General features: G+C 31.6%; 1 pseudogene; it reads left to right on the forward strand.

Annotated features, from left to right (window-relative positions):
* Positions 1–24,938, forward strand: part of LOC106463686 — a 78,453-nt pseudogene extending 53,515 nt beyond the window's left edge.
* The last annotated feature ends 144 nt before the right edge of the window (positions 24,939–25,082 follow it).

Below are 25,082 nucleotides of genomic sequence, written 5' to 3' on the forward strand. Positions count from 1 at the left end.
CGGTGGGTGGTGATGACTAGCTGCCTTCCCTCTAGTCTTACACTGCTAAATTAGGGACGGCTAGCGCAGATAGCCCTCGTGTAGCTTTGCGCGAAATTCCAAAACAAACAAACAAACAAAATCAGACGTTGAAATACCTTATGGTTGTGCTAAGGATATTGGTTTCACTTTCAACTTACGAGTACATATGGCGACTCGTGGATTACTGTGTATTTAAAGTCCCAGAGGTGATTCGTTCGCATCCGCGATCCCACCCACTGCAACTTTCCTGGCTATACATAATAAAAAGGATCTGTTTACGAAGAAATTATTTTGACATTTTTATAAACACAATCGGAGAAGTTAAAACTTAATTGTACTCACAATTTCTAATCTGTGGCCAAGTTGGTTGACAAAAGACTAAAAGTCGTGTTCATTTCTGTTTCGTTCCAAGTTGCTAAGCTTGAAAGGTTTCATTGAATAGCAAATTAAGTATTACCAAGAATCGCGGATAATGACAAAATAGTAAGGATATGAGGCCAGTAACAACACTTCACGCTCTGACAGTTGCACTGTTTTTACTAAGAATAAAACAACTTTTTTCTCTCTGACTTAAATATAGATTCTTCAAGTCTTTGTTGCTTAGAATATTAATGCCAAAAGAAAAGGGAGTAATTTTTGTTCTTTATTTGCATAAAGAAAAGTGAGAAAAAAAGGTTTTTAATACAAATAAGTGAAACGCACGAAGTATTTAAGTTGGCGAATGTGATATTTTAATATGTATAACAACTGCATAATAAAGCGTTATTTGTGGAAAGATGTATAAATGCAGACATCTTTTCTTGTATATTTCAACTCTTGGAAGGGCGAGGTCCTTGATATTTCCATGAACTACAAATAAGAAATGATGATGACGGGGAGGGTGAATCTCTTGAGAAAAGTAAATAGTGGATCTACTCCTGCCAGTTTTCAGAATGATTTGGCACATTAGTTGAATGGGAGAGAAAGTGCTACAAATATGTTCACCAGAAATTTTAAGATATTTTAAGACAGTTTTTGAGTTGTCTTTTTAAGAACTTAGGAATATGAGATTAATAGTTTGTTTTAAAAAGAATTATGGTACCTTATTGCAATAGTAAAACCAAACTTTTCCAACATTTGACTTTTTTCTGCTAATATAATATACATTTTCTTCTTGTTTAAATACAAACATTATGAAACAGATTTTTTTTTATAATTGTTTTCTAGGTATCTATCAAGTTAAATTTTTTTAAGAAGTATTGTAAAATTTACCTCTCTTTAGTGAGTTTATCAAGAACATTAACTATTCTATAGTCTCAAAGTTTGAACAACATTACCAATAGTACTATAAAACTAGTTGAGCAGTATTGAGTGTTTTGGAAGAATTATAGAACTATCTATACTTTAATAACATATCTATGATCAAATTTATCAGAAGAATCATAGAAATATCCTCTAGCTTAATTTGAGAAGCAAGAAATATATCGAGAGACAGGGGTATCATGTAAATATTGTCTAGTTTAAGGATTTTGAGCAGCAGCAAATGTTTCAAGATATCAGAATTCTGATATAACAATTATATTCTTTCTTATGTACCTTCTTCTTCTTCTTCTTCCAAGCTCACCATTTTTCTTTTACCAAAAGCATTATTTCTTCATAGCCTTAAGAAGTCATTGTTAACTATGTTAAAATTCAGAAAACAGCTAAAATGGGATGGAAAAAAAAATAAAAAATATATATATATATATATATATATATATATAAAATTTAAAAACAATCTTTTGCCACTGTTAAGTGGCATCATCAGGTACTTGGCACAATTGTACATGACAATTAAATACACCCAATTGGTGACATCACAAACATAACCTTGAGCTTAGCATAAGTATAAATCTACTCCTTGTGTTTTATTTATTAAAGGTTTGTATTCCATAAAATAAAATGGCTTGTTTTATTTTGTTTATTGATATTAGGCTCTTGACAATTTTAACAATTTTATTTACAGTACAATGTTCTGTATCTTTAAAATGTTGGTAGACATGTGATGGAGCATGTTCATGTTCTGCTATTCTGTTCCTTAAATTCCTACCAGTTTCTCCTATATAGAGATTATTAGAGTCCCTACATTCTATACTGTAACAAACTATTTCTTTCTCAACAGTAGTTGGTTTAATTTCAGTTTTAAGATTATGTTAAACTTTTTTCCTGGTAAAAATATATTTACCTACAATTGGAAGTTTATACATTCTTTAGATTTCTTTCAATAGTCTTTTTATCATATCTGATAAGCCAGGTATATAAGGAATTACACAATAAACCAAATCATCTGTCAACCTATCAATTCTTAAGTATTTTAACCACGCTAATAGAATAATCATTCCTCTGCACCAATATATTTTTCAGCTAATATACTTCCTTATCCAGCTCCTCGTTTGAACTGCAATTAGCTTTAGCAAGAGCCAATAAAGATTTTATAATCCCTATTTTTTGAGATTTGTGATGAGCTGATGAGCAATTGAAGTATAGATCAGTATGTGTTTCTTTTCTAAATATCTAATTTTAACATTTTGTAGAGTGTGGGATCCTCCAACATTTATGTTTTTCTTTCGTTACAACATTTGTAACACGTGGCTCTGTTATTCTGAGATTTTGATCACTCAGTAGCTGTAGTTATTTGTGTAAGATATTCTTTAAATTGTAACATTATTATTTATATTTTTGTAGTTTAAATACTGTAAGGTGCATATTCTAAGAAAATAGTAATAATGACTGTATTGGTCTAGTCATCTAATAATTATTTTTTCTAAAACAAGGAGAGGCTTGTGCCTAGTTATCAGTGTTTTATAGTATCACAGAAAAATAAAAATATGTTGATTGTTATAATTCATATGTAGTTTTATAGCTATTTTGCCTAAATGAAATATATTCACTCATTCTAAATAACAATTTATATGTAACTTCTTAGTTGACACAGTTGGTATTTTTGGTAGTTCTTATTTTCTTTTGTTGTTTTTGCTACTTGAATTTTTATTTTTATCTAATAAAGAAATGTCATATATTTGGAAAAAACCTGAGCATAAAATCTTAATAGCTTGAAATCAACCTGCATGATAAAACATTGACACAATTAGTTCTAGAGGTAAAAAAGAAGATAAAGAAAGGCTTGAACAACAGAAATTTGAGAAAGAACTAGAGAAAGAAAAAGCCATGAGAGAAAAACACCAGAGATTGGAAAAAGAATGGCAAGAGAGACAAATTGCTGAGCAAGCTATAGTAGAGTCTACCAGCAAGCCTTGGGAAGAAAAAGAAAGAGCTCAGCGAGAAGTTCAGTTACACTTTGAAGAATCATTGAGGCTGGCCAATAATAAGGTAAATAGTCAAAATGTTTTAGCCCAAGAAACAAATACATAAACCTCCTATAAGGATGTATTTGGAAACAATAAGTTTTTTTTTTCTGATACATAAAAGACATTAAAAAAAAGTGATTATAATTTTATTATGATCATTAAAATTTGACAAGTAGCATCAACCTTATTTGTTTGAATGGAAACTCAAAAATAAGACAAAGCAGTACATATCACAGTAAACCTAGTAATTCTTATGCTTCCTTTAATTTGGTCTAATCCCCCCTCCCCTTTATTTAATGTGAATTTGGTGTCACACATAAATAAAGTGAGGCACACCTAAGGGTTCTTGAAAAATGTTTTAATCTTAAGTTTTTTTATTTAATAGAATAGTCAAATAAAATGAAATTATATTGGTGTATAGTCTTAATAGCAGTGTGCATAAGGCATATATCATACGTGGAATGTTTTCTATTCGGATATATAACTTTTGTGTTATGATATTTGGAAGTTTTTTTTATTTTGATGTTATTACTCATGTTATTTTGGATAACTAAGCATGAGAATGAAGCATTTAAATACTTACTTTAATTATTACAGAAAAATTCTGGGTGGAGTCATATTTCAAATCTCCCCCTTACAAAGCAGACATCAGGACAAAGAACAAGTCCTGCTTTAAACAGGACACCTCAGTTAACTCCTCCACAGCTTGCTGAAAGAGATTTGAAAGAAAGAAGAAGAGAGTGGGCTGAAACAAGAATAGAAGAAAAGTTTAGGCAAGTTTGTTTTATTATCAGATGGAAAATAATTAATTTAACCTAAGATGTTGATTAGAAAAGTATATATGCATTTTAAGAGGTTATTGGTATTGTTAGTTGCTTATTTATCAATTAAGACTTAATTTTTCTGGCAGTTAGATATAGGCATTTTCCTTATAATAAAGCAGAAGTTGATATTAATCTTCATCGGGGGCATGTATGTTGGGGTGGGGTCAGACTCCATTTGAGAGCTCTGCCCCAGCAGTAGTCCCTCCATCTGAGATGGTAGTTTAAGATTCTAAAATTATTCACCTTTTGACTGTTACTGCCATGAAAATGTTAATTTGTTTTCTTTCTCCCCCACCCTCCAAAAAAAACTCTTTGCTCTCTTATGCCCCCTTTTCCTAATTACAAAAAATCCTAAAAATGCCACTGATCTTTATAAACTTCAAAGTTAAGAAACCTTATCTTCTGCTGTAATAATTTGAATCTCAGAGCACAGAGAAAGTACTCAGTGTAGCATTCTCATATAAACTGATTTCCCTACAAGTATAGGATGCAGCAGGGTTGAACAGGAGATTTACTCAGTTATCTGAATCTGTAAGCTCAGATGAATTTTTAAGTTACGTGAGAAGTAAACAGATTGGAAACAGTGAAAACAGTCTTTATTACAAACACAAGAAAAAAGAAGTTTGCATACCTCTGTAAACAAGTGGATGATTTCCTTTACTGGATCAGTGACAAGATCTTTAGCTTTTCTTCTCTTGAGTTGAATCTCTACAGAACCAGTCATGATAAAACCTAAGTAAGAAAAAATCTGCAATCTAAGGTTTATGCTTGCATGAAACCATCAGTTTATTTGTCTTGTTGGCATCACCACATGACCTATCACTCTTTTTTTAACATTGGCATTCTTAGACATGCCAATGAAGGTACATCTAGTGAAACTTGATCCAAAAAGTGGAAAGTGAGGAAAAAGTCATGTTTGAATGAAGAAACTCCAATGGTTCTGGATTAATCATTTTTCTGCCAAAACCTGTAAAGAAGCAAGCTACATGAAAATTTCAATAAGTTTTATACTTTAAAGATGGTAAAAAAAAGTACATGAAATACTCAAATATCACAACGGTATCGGATGGTGTAGTAAGTATAAAAATTGCAAGAAGCTTGTTAATAAAACATGAAAGTAAGCATGCACAAAATTAACACAAAAGTAATATACACAAAACAATGCAACAGCAGTATGGAATTAGGAATAAAGAAAAGGTGAATAAAAAAAATTCTTAGTTTTCTACTTTATTCAGAGAAATGGCATAGTGTGGTTGTCTGCACTTTGTTCTAGTGCTTTTGTTTGTCATCTCGGTTATTTCAATTACATCTGCTTTGGATATTAAGATTTTTGTAAAGGCTGGTACTGTTTAGAATGTTTCTCTTATTCAAAAAGACATGAATTTACAGTAAATGTGTTTTGTAATTTTTATAATTTGATTCATAGTAGTGTGTGTGTGTGTGTGTGTGTGCATGCAGTTTTGGTCCTTTTATTTATTGGAATGATAAAACATGGTGGGGAGAAAACGTGTAGGGACAACTGTAGAAATATTACTTGATTTAAAAAAATTTTGATCTATAAATAAAGGCTTAAAGTTGAAAGAACTAAAGGAGACATGATTCAGGTGTTTAATTTGTTAAGTGCTTGGGTCCCATATTTGAGTGATGGAATAAAAGATTAGAAATAAAAACTTGAATATCAGAGAAAATAAGTTGCAGTTTGGAAGCCTAGATCCAAATGTATTCTTAGCAAAATGATTTATCTGTTAGCTACAAACTTCTCGAATGATTTGTATGATGATACAGTATATGTGTTACTTTGAATGATTTGTAGCTTTTGTTTGATTTTGTTGTTTGCATTGTTCCTCATTATTATTGAAGAAGAAGAAACTTCAATGGACCATATGGCCTTTTGTAATCTTGCTAATTCATATATATTCTAAAAATAAAACATAAAGGGAGGTGGCATTATTAAATGTTAATAAAACACACATCACTTAAACATTTGACCATCATGAGAATGCAGAACAGAAGAGCTGCACATGGTGAGTCTATAATTAAAACTGCTGTGTTAGAAACCTTTTCACTGGACTTGGATGTATTACTTGATTTTGTATGTAAGATTGAAATGTGAAAGAATACTATATATATATTTATTAAAAATAGTAAAATGTGTAAAACAAGTACTTAAAATTTTCAACAGATAGTTATGTGACTTGTTCTAATTAATTGCCAAAATTTAGCTTGTAAAGGAGTTTTTAAGTAAAACAACATGGTTTCTTATTTTTAGAATGTCAGAATTAGATCCTGGGTCACAAATAGGTTCTAGACATTTGATTGAGCATCAGAGGTTACCTGAACCTATGCACCACACTGCACAGATCTTGAGGCATCCATCTGAGGTAAGAAAATGTACTTAATACAAGAAAAGGATATTTAAAAGAAGCTAAACTTTTTCTAAGAGGAAATACAGATGTATTAATTTATACTGATGTTACATTGTAGTAGTTCCTGCAAATATTATAGTATTATTCAGGAACTGTTGTATTTAAGAACAACTTAAATTTTCAAGTAAAGTTGTTTCTTGACTAACTAATATTCAAGTTTGGTTTCACATGGTGAATGTTAAAGTAAGTATACATTTAACATACCAAATGGAGTTAAACAATAATCAGTCAGCATTCTGACTACATAAATATTACTTACAAAGTAGTATTAAAAGTTAAATTTAATAATTTATTTTTACTGTTTCAGTCCCATCATCCAGGGGGCAAGTCCAAACCAGAGTCAAGTACTCAGAGAATGAATTCTCCCAGAGATGATAGCAAAGTTTCTGTTGCTAGTAATAAGGCAACTTCCCAAGGTAGTCCTTTGACAAATGGTATTACTTCCAAGGCTGAGCCAAGTTTCAACATCTATGGTTACCAAGGTTATCAACCAATGTATCTTCTCCCATCACAGCTGAAATCTAGAGAAGCCTTCAGGTGAGATTTTCAGTAGTGGTAAATGGTTAATTTCTTAAAAAGCATTATAAGTATTTGGATTGTAACCATTAGGTGGTGTACACAGTTATAATTAAAAAATCTGTAATGAATATATGGAATAGGCTACATTTGACTGTAATAAAGTACAATTCAGATTATTTAAATGATCAAAATGCAGATGGCAACATGCTTAAAATATAGAATTGATAGTAGTATATGAATCTTTCATAATGATTATGTAATTTCTTTTATTCCGACTTGAAAAGTTGTATAGGTTCATGTAACCTCTTTTGCTCAGTCAAGAGGGAAAAGTTTCTTAATATTTCTATTGACATTGTACTGTAATCACATTATAATTTTGTACTGAAGGAAACCTAATGAAAGTGAATACACTCAATGTCTGTAATATTTAATATTTTGTATTAGTCTGGAAACGGATTAAACCACAAAAAAGTATACCATAATTTTCTCAGCTATTCAGCTGTTGGTTTCTGTAAATTGAAACATATACATTAAAATTACATTAGATTTGTATATTGAACAATATTTTATTAATTGTAGAAGTGTATTGTTTTTCTGATAATTAAAAATTATTTACAATTATTCAATGATTTTTTTAGACCATCAGCAGAAAAATCTTCTGTTATGCATCAGTCGAGCTATGGACCCTTACCATTGGACAATCGACATTGCATATTAGTGACCCAATCATCTTCTTTGCTTCATAAACAACAAAATAAAACTTTACAGGAACATATTAGTGCCAAAGGTCAACAACTAGGAGATAATAATAAAAATGTTAAGCCTTATGAATACCCTGTATCTCAACCAATACCTGCTCATCAAAGCTCTTCATCACCTATTTTGCCAGGAAGAGCAGGGACACCCCAGTATCAGCTACCTACCCAGGAACAACCACAAAATCTAGTTAAAGGAGAATCTAAAAAAAACAAAACAGTCTGTAGTCAGTCACAGCATCAGCCAGCTTCTTGGAATCCTGCTTGTACAAACACTTCAACAGGTTTTTCTGAAAAATTCCAACCTGCAACAGCACATCCTAAATGTTCTGTGACAGCTTATCCAAGTAGTTTGATCCAGGCAGGACTGGTGCCTAATCCTCTGTATTATTCTGGAGCAGGAAGCAACTCTACTGTAAAAACTGGAAACTACTTACATGAAAGAACCTCGCCACTAAATGCTGATGTAGCAAACTCAAACTCATCTGTACTTCAGCCAGTTACTACATGTGCACAAATTAGTGGCATTACAACAGGAATTCCAGTGTGTAAGTCAAACAACAATAACAGCAGTAAGTCACAGACTATTTCACTGTGTTATCCTCATTCATTAACGTCAGAGTCTACTGATATACAAAAGGTGAAGCAAAGTCTGGCTGAGACTAGCCACAATTCTTTAGCACTGTTTCAGCCTGCTTCTCTCGGTGACAAAACTACAATATTCAGCAGTCACTATGCGAGTCCAACATTGACTCCACCTGCTCCTAGTCCTGCTACAATTCCAACTCCAGTACGACCCAACTCCAGTCCAGCTGGTCCTCTTTCATCCAATGTATTTCTGACAGAAAATAAACGTAAATCTCCAACAGAAAGTTGTGTGCCTAAAAAACAGAAAAAATGCAATGATATTGACTCTATGCCTCAAAACCTATCAAAATGTTCACCTAGTCTTAGAAATTTTAATAACTCCTCTCCATTAGAATTGCATGGTCTTAATATGTCTTCAAAACTACCAGTTTCTTGTGGAGTTTTGGTAAGTCATGTTTCCCAAGATAGAAATTCCAGTATCTTGGGTTCATTAAGTTCACCATGTAAAAAAGAAAATGAAAGTTATTCATCTGATTTTGTAAATAATTTGGCATCTCAGAAAGTTCACACTACAGAAGAACACAATTCTGTGTGCTCCACTTCACAATATAGTACCACTGCTAATCATCCAAAACTAAAGAAAGCTTGGCTTAAGAGGCATTCTGAGAATACAGACAAAAAGTTACAAAATGAAGCTGAGTCTATTGTCAAAAACCCTGGTGCAGCTGTTGTAAAGCTTGAAGATTTAGATAAGACCTTCCACTGTGTAAAATTAGAGATCTCATCTGAAAGTACTTGTTCAGGTGCTAGGGATGAAAGCTCTGATGAAAACCAAAAAGAATCTAAAATAGCTGTAAATGGCCATCATTCATCAAGCAACAGCAGTGGAAAGCCTGACTCTGCTGAAGATGGAGGTTCTACTTCTGATACTGAACAAGAATCATCAAAATTGTCCAAACGGAAAACTAGAATATCTCAAAGACAGACATCTGGAAGAAGATTTAAAACATGTAGAGTGAAGAGAAAAACTTTAGAGATAAGTGAAAAAGACCAACAAATGTTAACAAATAGCACAAACCTAAAGAAAGTAAAGGAAGAAAACAAGACTCATACCAGAGAAGTTAACAACTACCAGAGGAAAGGAAGAAAGCCAAGAAGACAAGGAAATACACAAGATAACAGTCAAACAAAGAAAAGCAGTGGTAAATATGATTTTCAAATTTAATCTCTTCTAATAGAATTTTAATAGTAAGTGCTTTGATGCTTAGTTTTTGAGACGACTACAACAGTTATCATTTCTTTCTTCAGTTGTAACTATTGTTAACTTGTTCTTTCATCAAGATTAAGTAAAACCACTTTGCATCTTCTAAGTCTTCTGTTACATTTTAACATCTACCTGGCATTATTCTAAAAAAGCTGTTTTATGTTTGGAAGCGTAATAAGTCAACTCTGAAGTAGATGTTTATCTAAAGAGGTGCAGTGCATCCAAGCCAAATGTGTATATATTTTTCAGTTTTAGATTAAATATAATTTTTTTAAAAATTCAATACACTCAAAAAGCATGTAGTTCATAGCATCTAAATTTAGACACAGTTAAGACAATTTTGTAAATATCCACTCAATTGGGATGTTATTTTTATTAAAAAAATACTTGTAGAACAGTTATTTTAGGCTGAAATATCAAACACAGTTATTCCATAACGTGGTTATCTTATCTTGTTATTGACAGTTAGATATATACAAATTATTTGTTTGATGTGAGGCTTACAACCTGTTTTTAGGTGGTGCTGGTAGGCTGCCATATGTTAACCAAAATAGTTTGTAATTATAACCATAATTATTCTTATAGCTTTTATTTTGTTGTCAGTATAATTTATTGGTAGGCCTTTCCTGTATTACAGTTGAATAGAATATAATCATATTACAGTTAAAAATTTGTAAGAATATTTTTGACATGTGTGAATTATTATTAATTTAATTAAACACAAGGATATTTACTTGTAATATTTTTATCTATAATTCATCAGCTCCTTAAAAAAACGTTTATTTTAAGGTTCAGCAAACTTAAAAGAAAAATCAACTGTAGCAGTTCTGAAAAAAACTGGGGAGTCTTTTCTCCAGAATGGTCTTTGTGGAGAAATTGCTTCTAAGTTACCAAAGTGCAGAGAGTGTAGAATGACTCCTCACCAAAGAAACAAGAAGATGCCAAATATCTTCTGCAGATTTTATGCATTCAGAAAGTAAGAGATGTTTGGTCCTCTTTATCTATCTTATGTAATTCCATGTAGGACTAAGTTTTTTCAGGAAGTAAGGGTTGCTTTAGATCATTGTTGAATAGAGTTGTTTAAACATTTGTTTAACAGCAGGTAAAAGCTTGGAATGGTCTGTTCTTTCATTGGGGGTGTGTCTGTGAGCCATACTTATAGAATGATAGGTTTCTTTTTTTGTGAGTGTAAAACACATAAATACACTATTTTGCTTTAGATCATGTTAGGTATATTGTGTAATTCCATTTAGACAAGGCAGTCTAGACAAAACAAACTGAGAGAGCTGGATTACACACACTCACACACATTGTAGTATATCTAGGAAGTGAACCAGTTTACTGCCACATGTAGTTATAGATTGTTTTAGATTTCAGTGTGTAACCTGTGAAACTTTATTGAAAGCACTGAAATAACTTTTAGAACAGAAGTTGTTATATACATCTACTTGTATAACTCATGTAATTGTATTCAGGAGTAGAGAAATGTTTCACTTAACAAAGGTTATCTTAGACTCCACTATATAATGTAAAATTCTGTTCAGAACTGATGGATTTTTCAAAAAAAAAAATTCTACTTCTGTGCATAAACTTTAAAGTTTCATAAGGGTCTGTGAATGTCTATTATCAGTTATGATTTTTTTTTTTTCAAAGATGCACTGCAGAACTTGCATCTAATTTAAAATACTATGGACTAAGAGAAAAAACCCTGATAAACAAGGCTAGATGTTTGCCTATACAAAGTACAACCTATGGATGTGGACTTGGAGAAGTTACTTAGAAGTGACAGAAGTTTTCTCCATAAAGAGTACTGTTAGTTTCAAGCTATACTTGAAATAACTATCAAATTTATTTCATTTCCTATTGAAATAACTGTTTAAAATTATAGAGTTGAATTGGAAACAGGGGTAAAAACCATGGTTTCTTTCATCCAGTTCAGTATCAGTGACTGATTACTTTCAGACTCTCAACTGAAAAATATGTCAAATATTTTTAACATGTTAGATAGGTTTGTTGAACTCCTTAGATAAATTAGTATAATTGGTATTAAATGACTTTCATAGAATTGATATGAGCATACTTGACAAAAAAAAAAAACGTGTTAAGTCATAGAAGTACAACAGATTTAGAAGGTAAAGAGTAAATAATGCTGTATGAAATTAACTTTCTGAACTGTATTGCTTTATGTTTATTTTATTTGCTTTTGAAGTGTGTTATGATCTTGATAGGTTAAAATACAGCAAAACTGGCAGTCTAGTTAGCTCTGGGTTCTCAGAACCCTCTGATGCTTCTGAGGAGGATCTTCGACTCTGGATGCCTTCACCTGATAACCTTCCTGATCAGTTAGACAAGAAAGGAGCAAAACTGTTTTTGGAATCCATTGGTGAACAATTTTATTATCTTGTGGAACAAGAGAAAAAAGCCCAAGCATTACATATGAATCATGGTAGGATAATTTCTGTTTAAGTAAATTTTTCTTGCTTCTGTATGTATATATGTATGCATTATTTAAGTTTGTAAGGATTACCTGAAATACTTCATTACATTATAACAGCTATTAATTTTCTTGCTGCAATTCTGAATTGCCTTTTGATATTTACTATTTGTCATTCAGTACTTTATTTCTTTTCAGATAAAACAATAACATGGAAGCGAGTAGTTCAAAATGTTCGTGAGATGTGTGATGTTTGTGAAGCAACATTATTTAACATCCATTGGGTTTGTCACAAATGTGGCTTTGTTGTTTGCATAGAATGTTACAGAGCTAGGAAAAATGGAACTAGCAGAGGTGAGTTAATGTTTTATTGAACAAAATAAACTTGTTTAATTTAATTCTTGGTCACTGTTAACTGAACATGCACAGGGTCAGTCCATTGGACTGATCCTATATTCGAGAAGAAATGTTGAATATAATTCTAAGTTTATTACTGGTATCTATACAATATGTGGAAGGCATTTAGTAAAATGTACAAGTCTGTAGTGCACAAAACATCTGATGTTTTACAAAATTGTTACTATTTGTACTCCAGATATGTCTGTGAATTGATGACATCATTCTGACTCTCAGACTCTGAAAAGTGATGTTAATCTGGAGAAGAGAAATACTTTTGTCCATCATACAGTTTCCATATTGCCTTTGCATAACCTCCAAAATGCATATTTACAGTTTTTTTCAGTATCCCTGTATATTAAATCTGCTATTTTTCATCTATCATGAAGTGTCACTATGTCAGCAATTTCGAATAAAATTAATATTTGATAACTCTGACATCAAGTATATAATACCATGTTGAATGTCGTTCTGTAGAAGTTCATGTCATGCATGCATGCTTTGACTCCCATTTGTGCACATAGAGTTAATGTTAGTGGGTAACAACAAAAAAGTTACTTGAGATGTATCTGTTCTCTGAATTTTTTATTTTCTTACTTTTGTACTGTTATTAGATAATTTATTTGATAATCATTAAATTATTTTAATAAATGATGACCCGTGAAGAAGACTGAAAGCCATAGCTCCAATGTAAAAAAAAACTACATGGAAGATTTCAATATTTCAGTATAGGTGTAAACTTATTTTTTATAAAAATATTTGGAATTTTGTTTAATCAGTCCAGATATTATGAAAATTCAAATTTTAACAAGAATGTTGGACACGATGATAAATAATAATTCAATCAGAAAATGTTTTAGAAATGGATTTATAAATAAATGTTTTTCAGTTGCTGTTTTAAGAAATCAATTATTTTTGTGAGTAATTAAATAATAGAAATAATTACTCATGCTTGCACAAAATATTGTTTAATGAATATATTCAGTGTTATTTTTTACATACACGGGTCTTAGGTAATGATATGTATTATTGTAATTGAGAGCATAATGGTACTAAATCAGAATATAAGAATATGATACGTAACACATTGTGCATGGATATATTGGATATTAGGTAATGGATATGTCAGTTACTAGGTTTTTAGGTACATAGGATGTTGGATACTTGATACGTATAATTCTAATTGAGAGCATAATGGTACTAAATCAGAATGAAAGAATATGATAGGTAATACATTATGCATGAATAGATTGGGTACTAGGTAATGGACATGTCAGTTACTAGGTTTTAGGTAAATAGGATGTTGGATACTTGATATGTCATGAAAGTGTAATTTGCCTTACAGAAGAAGACTGTCCACCCAAGGATAGAGACGAATGTCAATGGCTATTATGTAATAACAGACAACCTCATGACCAGGAGAAACTAATGCTGACACAAATTATCCCTGGAACGGCTTTGTGGGATTTAGGAACTATTTTACAAGATACGTGCACCAAGTGGAGTATATCAACTGTATTTTCTTCAAGACAAAAATCAACAAATGGGATATGTAAAGTGAGAAACTTTGATAGTAAAAGAAAGCAAAAGTTATTGATAGTAACCTTTAATTCAGTAAACAAATTATGTAAATAACTGGGCTGAGTAAAATATTTAAATTGTTATTTTATTATTCAGTGGATTAAATTATACAGTTATTTTTAAGTATATTAAAAGGATTACTGTATTGTTTTGTTATTCTGGTCAGTGAGACCTGTGTTCACTGCAGATGGTGCATAACGAAATCAGTGTGAGTGCAGAATTGTTTAGCTTAGCCTTTGTTGGTACATCATAAATAAGGTTGATGTGTGAATACAGAGCTGTTTAGCCAAATTGATAAGGACAACATTTAGCTTAACTTTTGAGCACACCACACACAATTGTTTAGCTTAATCTCTGAATGCACATTTGTTTAGCTTGACCTTTTAGCACATAATTAAATATACTTAGTTTGGTCTCTGCACATGCATGTTCTTAACCTAGCTTCTGATTGTTCAGTTTTAAGCCTAGTCTTTTAACATACATTTGTTTAGCCTATTTTTATAAATATGCTTAACACAGTTTTTTATTATTTTAGCAACTGATCAATGCTGTTAACAGATGTCTATCTGATAAAGAACTCTCATCTGTCAGCCTCAATGAACCCACTGAGTCTGCACATTTTAGCAGAATCTCTGAGAAGAATTGCCTAGTTAATTCAGTAAAGAAAAAGGAAGAACTGAATGGTTACTCCTCAGAAAGTGATGGATCCCCTTTAAGCTGGCTTGCTGATGTTGCACTAGGGGAAAGCACCAGATTATCACCAAAATCTGGGGCTGAAGCTGAGGATGAGAAAATTAAATTTGAAGGAGGAAAGGAAATGGTGAATGGTTGTCTGGATAAAAGCATGAATCGTTCAACTCTTCGTGAATTGTTAATTCGGCCAAGTGAAAAGGGAGCTAATGAAAGTTGGAAAGAAGACAAACAAGATCAATTTAAGACAAATATATTGGAAAGTATGCCTCCAGACAAAGAACTAGAGGACAGAAAGGAAGACTTACTATTAATTTTGCTTGCATGTCTAACGATATTCCCAAACCTCGAAGAACTGTGCCTATTCGGAGTCGAAACCTTACAGAAAGCTCGCTTCTTCACCCAGACATTCCACATTCTTGGTTGTGTAATGGTCAATTATTACGACTTCATGATCCTCAGCTTCAGCAAAACATTCATATTTTTCAAGATCAGTGGAAGCAAGGCCAGGTAATTCTTACTAAATTTTAAATTGTTTAAAATAAAGTGCTTGGGTTATAGGGTTTTATCATTTTATATCAAGACTTCTTGAACCTATCTGTTTTTGTTTCTTGACATCAAGAATATGATAGGTAATAGAGATGGGATATTAGTGGAATTTGCCAATTAATTAATTGTCAGATAGTTGGAATAATCAAAAATATTAATAATTGGAAACACTATTTTCAGTTAGTTAATTATTTTTGGAACATTAATCAATTTAATCTTAATTGTGATTAATCAGTTATGTGACACTAATTTATTTAATTAATACTCATAGGTAATTGATTATATTAATTAATTTAGTTAACCACACAACTATAATAGATAATACATATTTCCTCAATTTGTTTTTTCCAATATAAAACTTGTGTAATAATTTTTAATATTAAATATTAATCACTCATCTAACAAAATAATCATGCTGTAGTCTCATATGTAATTCTTCACTGATCTTGGCAACTGGACAGTTATGAGTAAAATAGTATGACAATTATTTGAAATGTAAAGTTCCTTTTAAATGTCTAATTACTTTTAAATTTTCCACAACATCATCAAGTGATTTTTTTTTAATGTCATTCAGATATTAGAGTCTTCTTTTTTTTTTCCTCTCACCTCAATACAGCCAGTAATGGTGAGTAACTTGACATCAAGACTTGATTCTTCTCTTTGGCATCCAGATAGTTTTGCACAAGAATTTGGTGGAATTAAAACTGAATTTCTTGATTGTAACACAGGAGAGGTTCTTACAAATCAACTTCTACGCAAGTTTTGGGATGGCTTTGAAAATTCATCCAGTAAGTAGATGATAGGAAGGTTTTTAACAAGACCTTAGGTTGTAGATCTAACATGTAAAGTAAAATGCAGATTATATAAAAAATGAAAATGCAGTCAACAATAAATTGTGATAATATGTTGAAAAGCAATAAATTAGTACATGCACTGTAAGTAGAAACAGATAGCCAATTAAGTTTTTTTATCTTTACACCTTGACTCCTAGATCAGCACTTCTGTTTTATTGTTGAACTGTATAAAATTGATGTGAAAGTAAAGCAAGAACAAAGCCAACATTTAATTCATCTAATAAGATGTACTGATTAACTCACAAATTACCAACTTGTTCACTACCAGTGTGGTCCACATATTGCATCGCATTGAATAACTTTGATATTTTGCCTGTTATTGCTATTGGTGTATCAAAAAAAAAAGGTGATTACTTACTGTGTGGGTAAAATATGTAAGGGATTTCAGCAGTCATTAGTAAGATTAATTGCAGTATTCATGGCATTTTTGTTGAAAGTTTCTTTACTGTGGTTTACTGTAGAAGTGATAGGCCTAATGTTTAATATGCTAGAGAAAAGACTAACAGTAGAAAAGGGGATAAGAATAATAATTTATTCTATCAAAGTGTGGTTCTAAAGTAATTCAATCAGCCTGAGTGCACTTTGACAAAAAGGAATAAAGAATGTTTTGAAAAAAAGAAGACCAAACAATTACTGGAAGAGTAGTATTTGACTATGGTAACTTGTGCCACAACTGTAAGTGAATCATACAGTACACAGAATACTAGTACAATAGTAATAGAGAAGATAGTTTGGTTTGTCAACTGAAATTCTAAAGCAATTGAATAGGCTTAAGTGGACTTTTGACAGGAAGAAGAGAACTGTGTTATATAGTGTTTATAATATGCCTGTAATCTCTATAGTGTGAAGATTTTGTTGTATATATGCTTATCTTGTTCCGAATATATATATGTGTGTGTGCGCGTGTGAAGTGTGTGCTGTTCATTCATCATTAACAAGTTACAGACACCTACTGTAGAATAATTCTAAGCCCAACAACAACACAATATATATTTATACCATTTAGAAGTATAAGTAAAAGCCTTTTAATTGATAATTGACGAACATAACATCTGACAGACTCCATTCACTTAAAAGTGGTGTCAAAAAATTCATCTTTTCCGTTTATGAAATGCCCTTGAATACCAACTCTTTCAGTGAGTTTCAGTTGCTGATTTTGCAAATTCTTTCTTATTGTCTTGTATGGCTTGTGAGAATGAAAGATGCAGATTTGTAGACAACAAATCAAATAATGTTGGATTCAGGAATATAAGAAAAAACTGAAAACTTAATACTTTCGTTTTCAGAGAGGATGAAAAATAAAGATGGAGAGATTGTGGTGTTAAAGTTAAAGGAGTGGCCTCCGGGTGAAGCCTTTCGTGAGCACCTTCCATCAAGGTGTGATGACTTGATGAAAGCTCTTCCAATTCCAGAGTATACACAACCTGGAGGAGTTTTTAATTTGGCAGGACGTCTTCCAGAAGGTTTTATTCAGCCTGATCTTGGCTTTAAGATGTGCAGTGCTTATGGTACGTGAGTTTCATTCAGTGTATTTCATTCATATAAAGAAGAATAATTGTAACATACATTGCTTACTCAGTAACAAGAAAAAAAGGGGGTAATCATTCCAAAATAACATAACCCTTAAGAAGGGTAGGGATTTAGCATTAAAATTTCTTCTCCCCCAAAAAATATATCAGTCAAATCATTCAACAATTAAAACGTAGGTGCATGTTATACCTATTTATAACTTGGATGTTTTTTACTTTTTTTTTTAAGGTTCTACTTCATGTTCTACCAGAGGAACAACGTGTCTTCATTTTGATGTGTGTGATATAATTAATGTCATGGTGTATGCTGACACTTCATGTGAGAGTAACAGAGAATACACAGAAGGTAAGAAACTTTTTTTATTATACCTGTATCTATCTGTCATATCCCAAAGCTTAATTAATCCTAAAAGCAAGAGTTGAGGGTACAGGAATTGGTTGTTTGGGTCATCACAATATCTGACAAACAGTAAAAAACACTGCAATTCCTTTTCAATGATAAATTAATATTATAGTTTCAAAAACTACAACTTTTGTATTCATCAATTCATATTTTGCAGAGATTTTCATTTGAAAATGAGTTCTCCTTCTCTTTGTGTCAAGAGTTTGGTAAAGTCCTTTGCCTTTTGCAAAGTAATTTACTTACAGAAGACCTGTTTTCAGTGCTAAACCACTCAATATATAGGATGGTCCAAGATTATCTTTCCTATTTTAAAATTTAATAATTAACTAAGGAAATACAACCATGCAGTATTCAACATCTTGTAGCCCAACTTAAGCAGTTTTTATTGGCATGTCAATAGACTTCTACATACGGATCATTAGTGGCTTTCAGCATGTTTAACCGACATTCAATATCAGCTCACGTTTACTGCAACATGCCTACAGTTACAGTGGTGATGGTGTCTGTTACCTTGGTCTTTAGCTTCATGATGTTTGCTATAGATGTGTGAAACCCAATGTTCTTAACCTACCTCCATGCCTCTTTCCTGTACTGCGATCTATGATTACGCTGCACAACAGTCACTGACTTGGTCTCTGAAAGCCAAACAACACATTGAACCTTGTTTTGAATATTTGCCATTTTACGTGGTAAAACTACTCACTGGAGTGAAAAAACATATGTCAATACAAACTGTTTGAGTTTGGCTACAAGATGTTGAAAACTGCATGGTTGTATTTCCTTAGCTATTAATTATTAAATTTTAAAATACGAAAGATAATTTTGGACCACCCTATACACTGAGAGAATGTCAGAAAGTCGTATATATATCCTAATCTCAGTTGCAAGTGCAAGTTTGGAAGGTATGATTCTTGAATAAAATATAAGCATTATGGATGAAGCTGTGGAGGGGTACCTGTTGAAGTTAAATTGATCAGAAAGAGATGTCCAAAATCATTAGAATCTAATTAAAGGAGGAAAAGCAAACTGTGAAGCAGAAGGTATAGTACGAATAATATACTTTGTTCTTCTCATTGTAATGACTTTTATTGTTTTAGATTATTCAGTGATTGACAGACTTGGACGTAATTGATCAGACCTCAACCGACAAAAGTAATAAGAAATAGATGATATATTATTTTGTTTCTACTTAGTGCACAGTAGAGTGTTGTAGATGTCACTACTATGTTGAAAACCATTTTTACAGTGAAGTCAAGGTCAAGATTGAATGGGCATGAATAAAAGTAGCCTTGATTGGGGAAGACTTTTCAAGAACATGAAAACAAAAATTTGGATATTTTATTGCATTTTTTAAAGCAAGAGATTAAACCCTACAATTATGCAAAGTTTTATATGAGAAATTGATCTTGTGAATTTTCTCTTCTTCCAAAAGATGGCAATTTCTGTACAATTGACTTGAGATTTTAGTGTTAAAAACTGATTTATAGAAAATTTCTGCATTGAAGTGACTGTGAAAAGACAAATCTGTGATATAAACTTGATAGAAACTTGTTCCTAAAAATATCCTTCAAGACAAATTTTACTTATTCAAAATAAAGCTAAGAATTCTTTAATTTAAGATATTAGTTTTTTATAGAACAGGCTCTAGCTATCTGCATGTATACAAGTTTTGCCTGTATTAATAGACACTTATGGTAGTGTTTACTCTCTTCCAGATGGATACCTTCATGATGAAGATTAATGTAATATACAGGGTGTCCAAAAAGTCTGGAACCATAGATGATTTGCAGTTTTTCTTAATTTCAGATATGTGGTGCCATCAAAGCATGAGAAGCCTGAGTTATTCCTGCTGTTAATCCAAACTTGTTTCAAATAACAAGGACAGCATGTAAAATTAATTGAAGTGCCTATGATTCAAGACTTTTTGGACATCCTGTATATAATTACAGTAATAACAAGAGACTCATTAACTTGTAATTTTTTAAATATATGTTGTTGTTTTGTATAGTTTTGATACTAACATTGCATGTTTGTTTTTATTAATAACAGAAGTTTTGAAGGCTATTGAGCAAGGTGGATGTCATAGCAATGTACTTGATCGAGTAAAAGCAGGCGATATCAAACCTGTTGCACTGTGGCATATTTACAGTGCTGAAGATGCTGATCATATTAGAGATTTTCTCAACAAGGTAACTGTTTGTATCTAAAATTTCCAGTATTAGAAAATTTAATTATTGTGTTGAGAGAATTATCAACAGTAAGTAAGTAAACAAAGTTATATGTGAATTAAGAGTGGGCCTATTTCAAGAAATAGCTGCAGTAACAAGAAATATTTTGGTTTCAGCATTAAAAGTGCTATTATACTCAAAAATATTCACAAACACTAAATATTTATATCACAGGTTGAGGATTAGAAGTTTTTTTAAGAGTTGTGCTGTTAACTAATGGTTTCATGAATACAGCTGTGAATAAAACTTTTTAACAGATAGCCAAAGAAAAAGGGGAAATAGTTGAAAACAGCCATGATCCACTTCTTGAACAGAACTGGTATCTGGACAAAGTGCTAAGAGAACGTCTCACTGTAGAGTATGGAGTAGAAAGCTTTAGCCTGGTCCAGTGTTTAGGAGATGCCATTTTACTTCCTGCAGGATCACCACACCAGGTATAACTACATAAACTTTGTTAAAAGTCGTATTTTGTTTGATTTAAGTCATGTTACCTACTTATAGCAGATTAGTATTTTTAATTAGGTTTTCACATTATCCAGTTCTAGCAATTTTCTTTTACTTGGTCAAATAACATAGAACTCTGACCCACTAATTTTATTGATCTTATTCATGTTATTGTTTCAATCAGTAACTACAGTGTGCTTGAGAATTACTGGTCAACAAAATGTTCTTGTTGTATTGAGTAATGCTTGAAAGTAATTTTTGCATTTTAAAATATTTTAGAATACCTTTAATTATTTGAAAACCATGAAGCACTGATTAAGAGGAATGTAATAAAAACAAACACATGCAGGATAGTGATTTTTAACATTGTTATTAGTGCTATTGTTTTCATTACTTCTTCTGCTCTTGGGATTTAAAATCTTTACACTAAAAATTTACAAGTGTACATCTGAACATATGGTATTTTAAATCTAAACCAAAAACAGTTTGACTGTAAAAACAAGTTATGTGTCACACATGCAGCGGCTAAAACAATTGACATCAGAATGTGGCCAAAGCAATCAATTTTATTGGATACAGATTGCTTGCTAAAAAAAATAAAGTCTATACTTGTGAATAAATTGTAGACACACACACCCCTCACATAGTGAATAGCTAATAATAATACTGGAATACAAGCAAGTCCTATGGTTATATAGCTAGCATGAGCTACAGTGCACAAAAGTATATAGACTTGTGTGTAAGGAAAATAAGCTTATGAATTAAACTTAAACAAATCTGTTAGCTTGAACAAAGAAGTAATGGCTGTTAACAAACAATTCATGTTTACACAGGAATCCAGTCTAAATTCCATCCACTGGCACAGGTGTTTTAAAATTTTACAATCACTTTGCAAGAAAACTGCTCATCAGAATTCCATGAAATTTTGCAAAATCAAATATTTTGTTTTAGATAAAACCAACCTTATAAGCCACAATATTTATTGTTTCAAGCCATAAACATTATTTCTGGTAGAGTGAACACAGAGGAAGTAGTGATAATAATTTCAAAGCAATCTGACAAAGATTGAGATGATGGCTGAGGTTTGAAAATTATATAAGCATGCCATAAAAACAAACAGGGTGTGCAAAAATGGAGAGTGAAAAGAAGAACAATATGGTCAGATTCAGCTAGGCTATATCTTGGCAATGATTCCAGGGATTAGTTTAACATGAGGCCAAGGAAAAAGTAAGCATGCACGCCCCAAAACATGCAGCAATTACAGAGTCTTTTTACACAACATGACTGTGTACAAAATCAGCCCTTCTGAAACTCACCAATTGTAACAGCTACATGTTAGATATTTGAGACTGTAAAACATCAAGACATTAATAGTTAACACACACGAAAAGACCATGAGTCTTTATCATATTAGTCAATTTGTGATAATTCTTTAGAAACATATGCTTCAGAAAAAGTTTCAATTAGGGTTTTGTAGTATTTGCTTAAATTGTAATTTATTCAGACATACAAGAACTCTGTAGATGCAAGTTGTACAGTTTCTACTCTTTTTTCATTTTACAATTAAACCAAAAACTAGTTGAAGGTTTTTGTATTTTAGCTGTAGTTATTTTTCTAATATGGAAATGTTCTTTTGTTATGCAGTTTAGTCAGAATTCTTAAAAGCACTTTATAGCTTAGACTGTTATAAACATATTTTCTTCTAATTATTAGGTACAGAATTTGTACAGTTGTATCAAAGTTGCTGCAGATTTCATTTCTCCAGAACACCTCTCTCGATGTTTTTTCTTAACACAAGAACTTAGAAACTCTCCAGAAACTTCTTCCTACCAAGAAGATCGACTGCAAGTAAGACTTTTTTTACTCCTTGAATGACCTTGTGTTATAAAATAATTGTTTTAGAATTAATTTTTCTTTGCTATTTGAATATCTGTTACTGATATTGTGTTTTTATTTAGATAAAAAACGTCATTTACCATGCTGTGAAAGATGCCCTGTCTGTGCTCTTATATGAAGAAGGAACTTAACACAAAGAAACAAGAACCCTTGGTTACATCATTTACCATGTTGTCCAAGATGCACTGTATGTGCTTCTAGATGAAGATGAAATGTAACAGAAGAAAACTAGATTTCTTAGTTACATCAATAAATGAAGAATTGTAAGATATGGGAGTTCCTAACTAACTATGCTGTGAAATATCCACTTTCTGTGCTTCTATGTGAAGAAAAATAAGAATTCTTAATTACACTGGTCACTGCTTTGAAGGATGAGCATTTTTTGAGCTCTCATGACAAAGGAAGATCACACAGAAAGACAGTCTAAAATTGCATCAGTTATTGTGCTGTGGAAAACCACCTTGCCAGTGCTCTTGAAAAGTAAAAGATAACAGAAGTGGAAATAGGAATCCTTTAGTTAGTGTAACTTGTCTCTCACATAAACCAGGTATCCTTTACATGAAACCAAGGAGTAAAATCAGTTTGTTTTTTTTATGATGACAGTAGGACACTTGTTTTGAAGTGTAATGAAGACCTATCACTAAACACTGGTTATCAAACAGTATTTTCTCATGAAAATAGGTCAGCATAGCCATCCAAATATTCATGGGAAGTTCTTCAGGCAACCACACAATAACACAACAGCAGCAGTGTCTGACAAACAAAAAAAAGCAAAAAAATTGAATATTGGAAACTTAATGTGGAAACGTTTTTGTAAAAAAAAAAAAGTACTTATTCTTGATATAGGGGAGCATGGTTAGAATAAAACTACCAATACAAGAAAAAGCTGGCTTTTAGCAAATTTGGATTCATGGATTTGATTAAAAAAAATAATGAAAGAGTAGCTTGTATTAGTGTCTTCATTCTTTGTGAAAAGTTTTGAGATACTAAGCAACAAGCAAAACAAACCTGCATTAACTGTGTTACTAAAAATATTCTTTAATGGTATATTTTGAAATTTGTTATAAACCAAATTAAGTAATTCAAGTTTTTGTCACCACACAATGTTTGTACATTTAAAGTAAGAATTTTTCTTTTCAAGATAACTAACTGCAAAAGTTCTATCTTCCTAATGCTATTGTACTTTAGTCTTATATAAATATCACCATATGAACCCAATTTCATGCTGTGAAAAACGTAAAACTGTTTAACCAATGTTTTTTTATTACAATTACTAAGATTTAAAAAGGTTGTGTTCACTGGGCCTCTTGACGTACTTTATTAAGATTAGAATTTTAAAAATTGTGTTAGTTTGTAGTCATATGTACTGTGAAAAAAAAAACTGTAGAAAGCCAAACAGAACAACTTAAAAGAGAAGGTTTATACTTGAAAATGTTGCAAATGAACTGCAGCTCGAAACATTGCCCAAAATTCCCCAGACAGATGCTTTCAAGAACTGCTTAAACTTTCTGAATGCTGTAGTGAAAATTACTAAGAGCCTATTCAGTTTTTCCATGAGAACATTTCTCTCATCTTGAATGATAACTGTTGATTTTTAAAGGTTGTTTGAGAAGTGTTCTGTGCCTTTGTGATCTCCTTATTTGTGCAATATTCTTGCAAAAACTTGTCTATGGTGGGGTTTAACAATTTTGAAAAACTCGTAATATTGCCAAGTTCTTCTCTTCAGGATACAACTCTAACTTGTTCCATGATGATTTTTGATGTATCTTTACTTATAATGTTGTTGCGAATACAGGTGGTCTTTAGTTTTTTTTAATGTTCTGTTATAAAATTATTATTGTATCAGATGCTTTGGTTCATACTGTTTGATTGTCATTTTCAGAACTACACAACCACACTAAATGTTTCTTTTTAAACATTTCCATAAGCAAATTTTAGATTGAAAACCAGCTTGCTATTGAATTGTTAGCCAGTGTAGTAACCATTATATGGATTAGACTGTGCTTAAACACAATACAAATAAAACTTAATGTGGGCTTGACACTGGATGTTTATAGAAAGATGTACTTAATATGTTCACTGTCTTCTTAATGTTCTACATTTCATCACTCAAGTTCTTTTTGTAAACTTGAATTTCCTGCATCCATTTCATCCCGAATGAGTAGTAGTTACAGCCTGCCCAACAAACATTGTACATACTGAATAAAAAAAGAAAATATTTTTGTATCAAACTGTGTCAGTACTTACAAAACTTGACAGCGTACTTTGGGATGCTCGTATATATATATATAACTATATACTATATATATATATATATATATACTATTAAATACAACTACAGTATAAACTACTAAA

This window comes from Limulus polyphemus, unplaced genomic scaffold (genome assembly GCF_000517525.1).
Source record: "Limulus polyphemus unplaced genomic scaffold, Limulus_polyphemus-2.1.2 Scaffold1461, whole genome shotgun sequence".
In the NCBI taxonomy this organism is placed as follows: domain Eukaryota; kingdom Metazoa; phylum Arthropoda; class Merostomata; order Xiphosura; family Limulidae; genus Limulus; species Limulus polyphemus.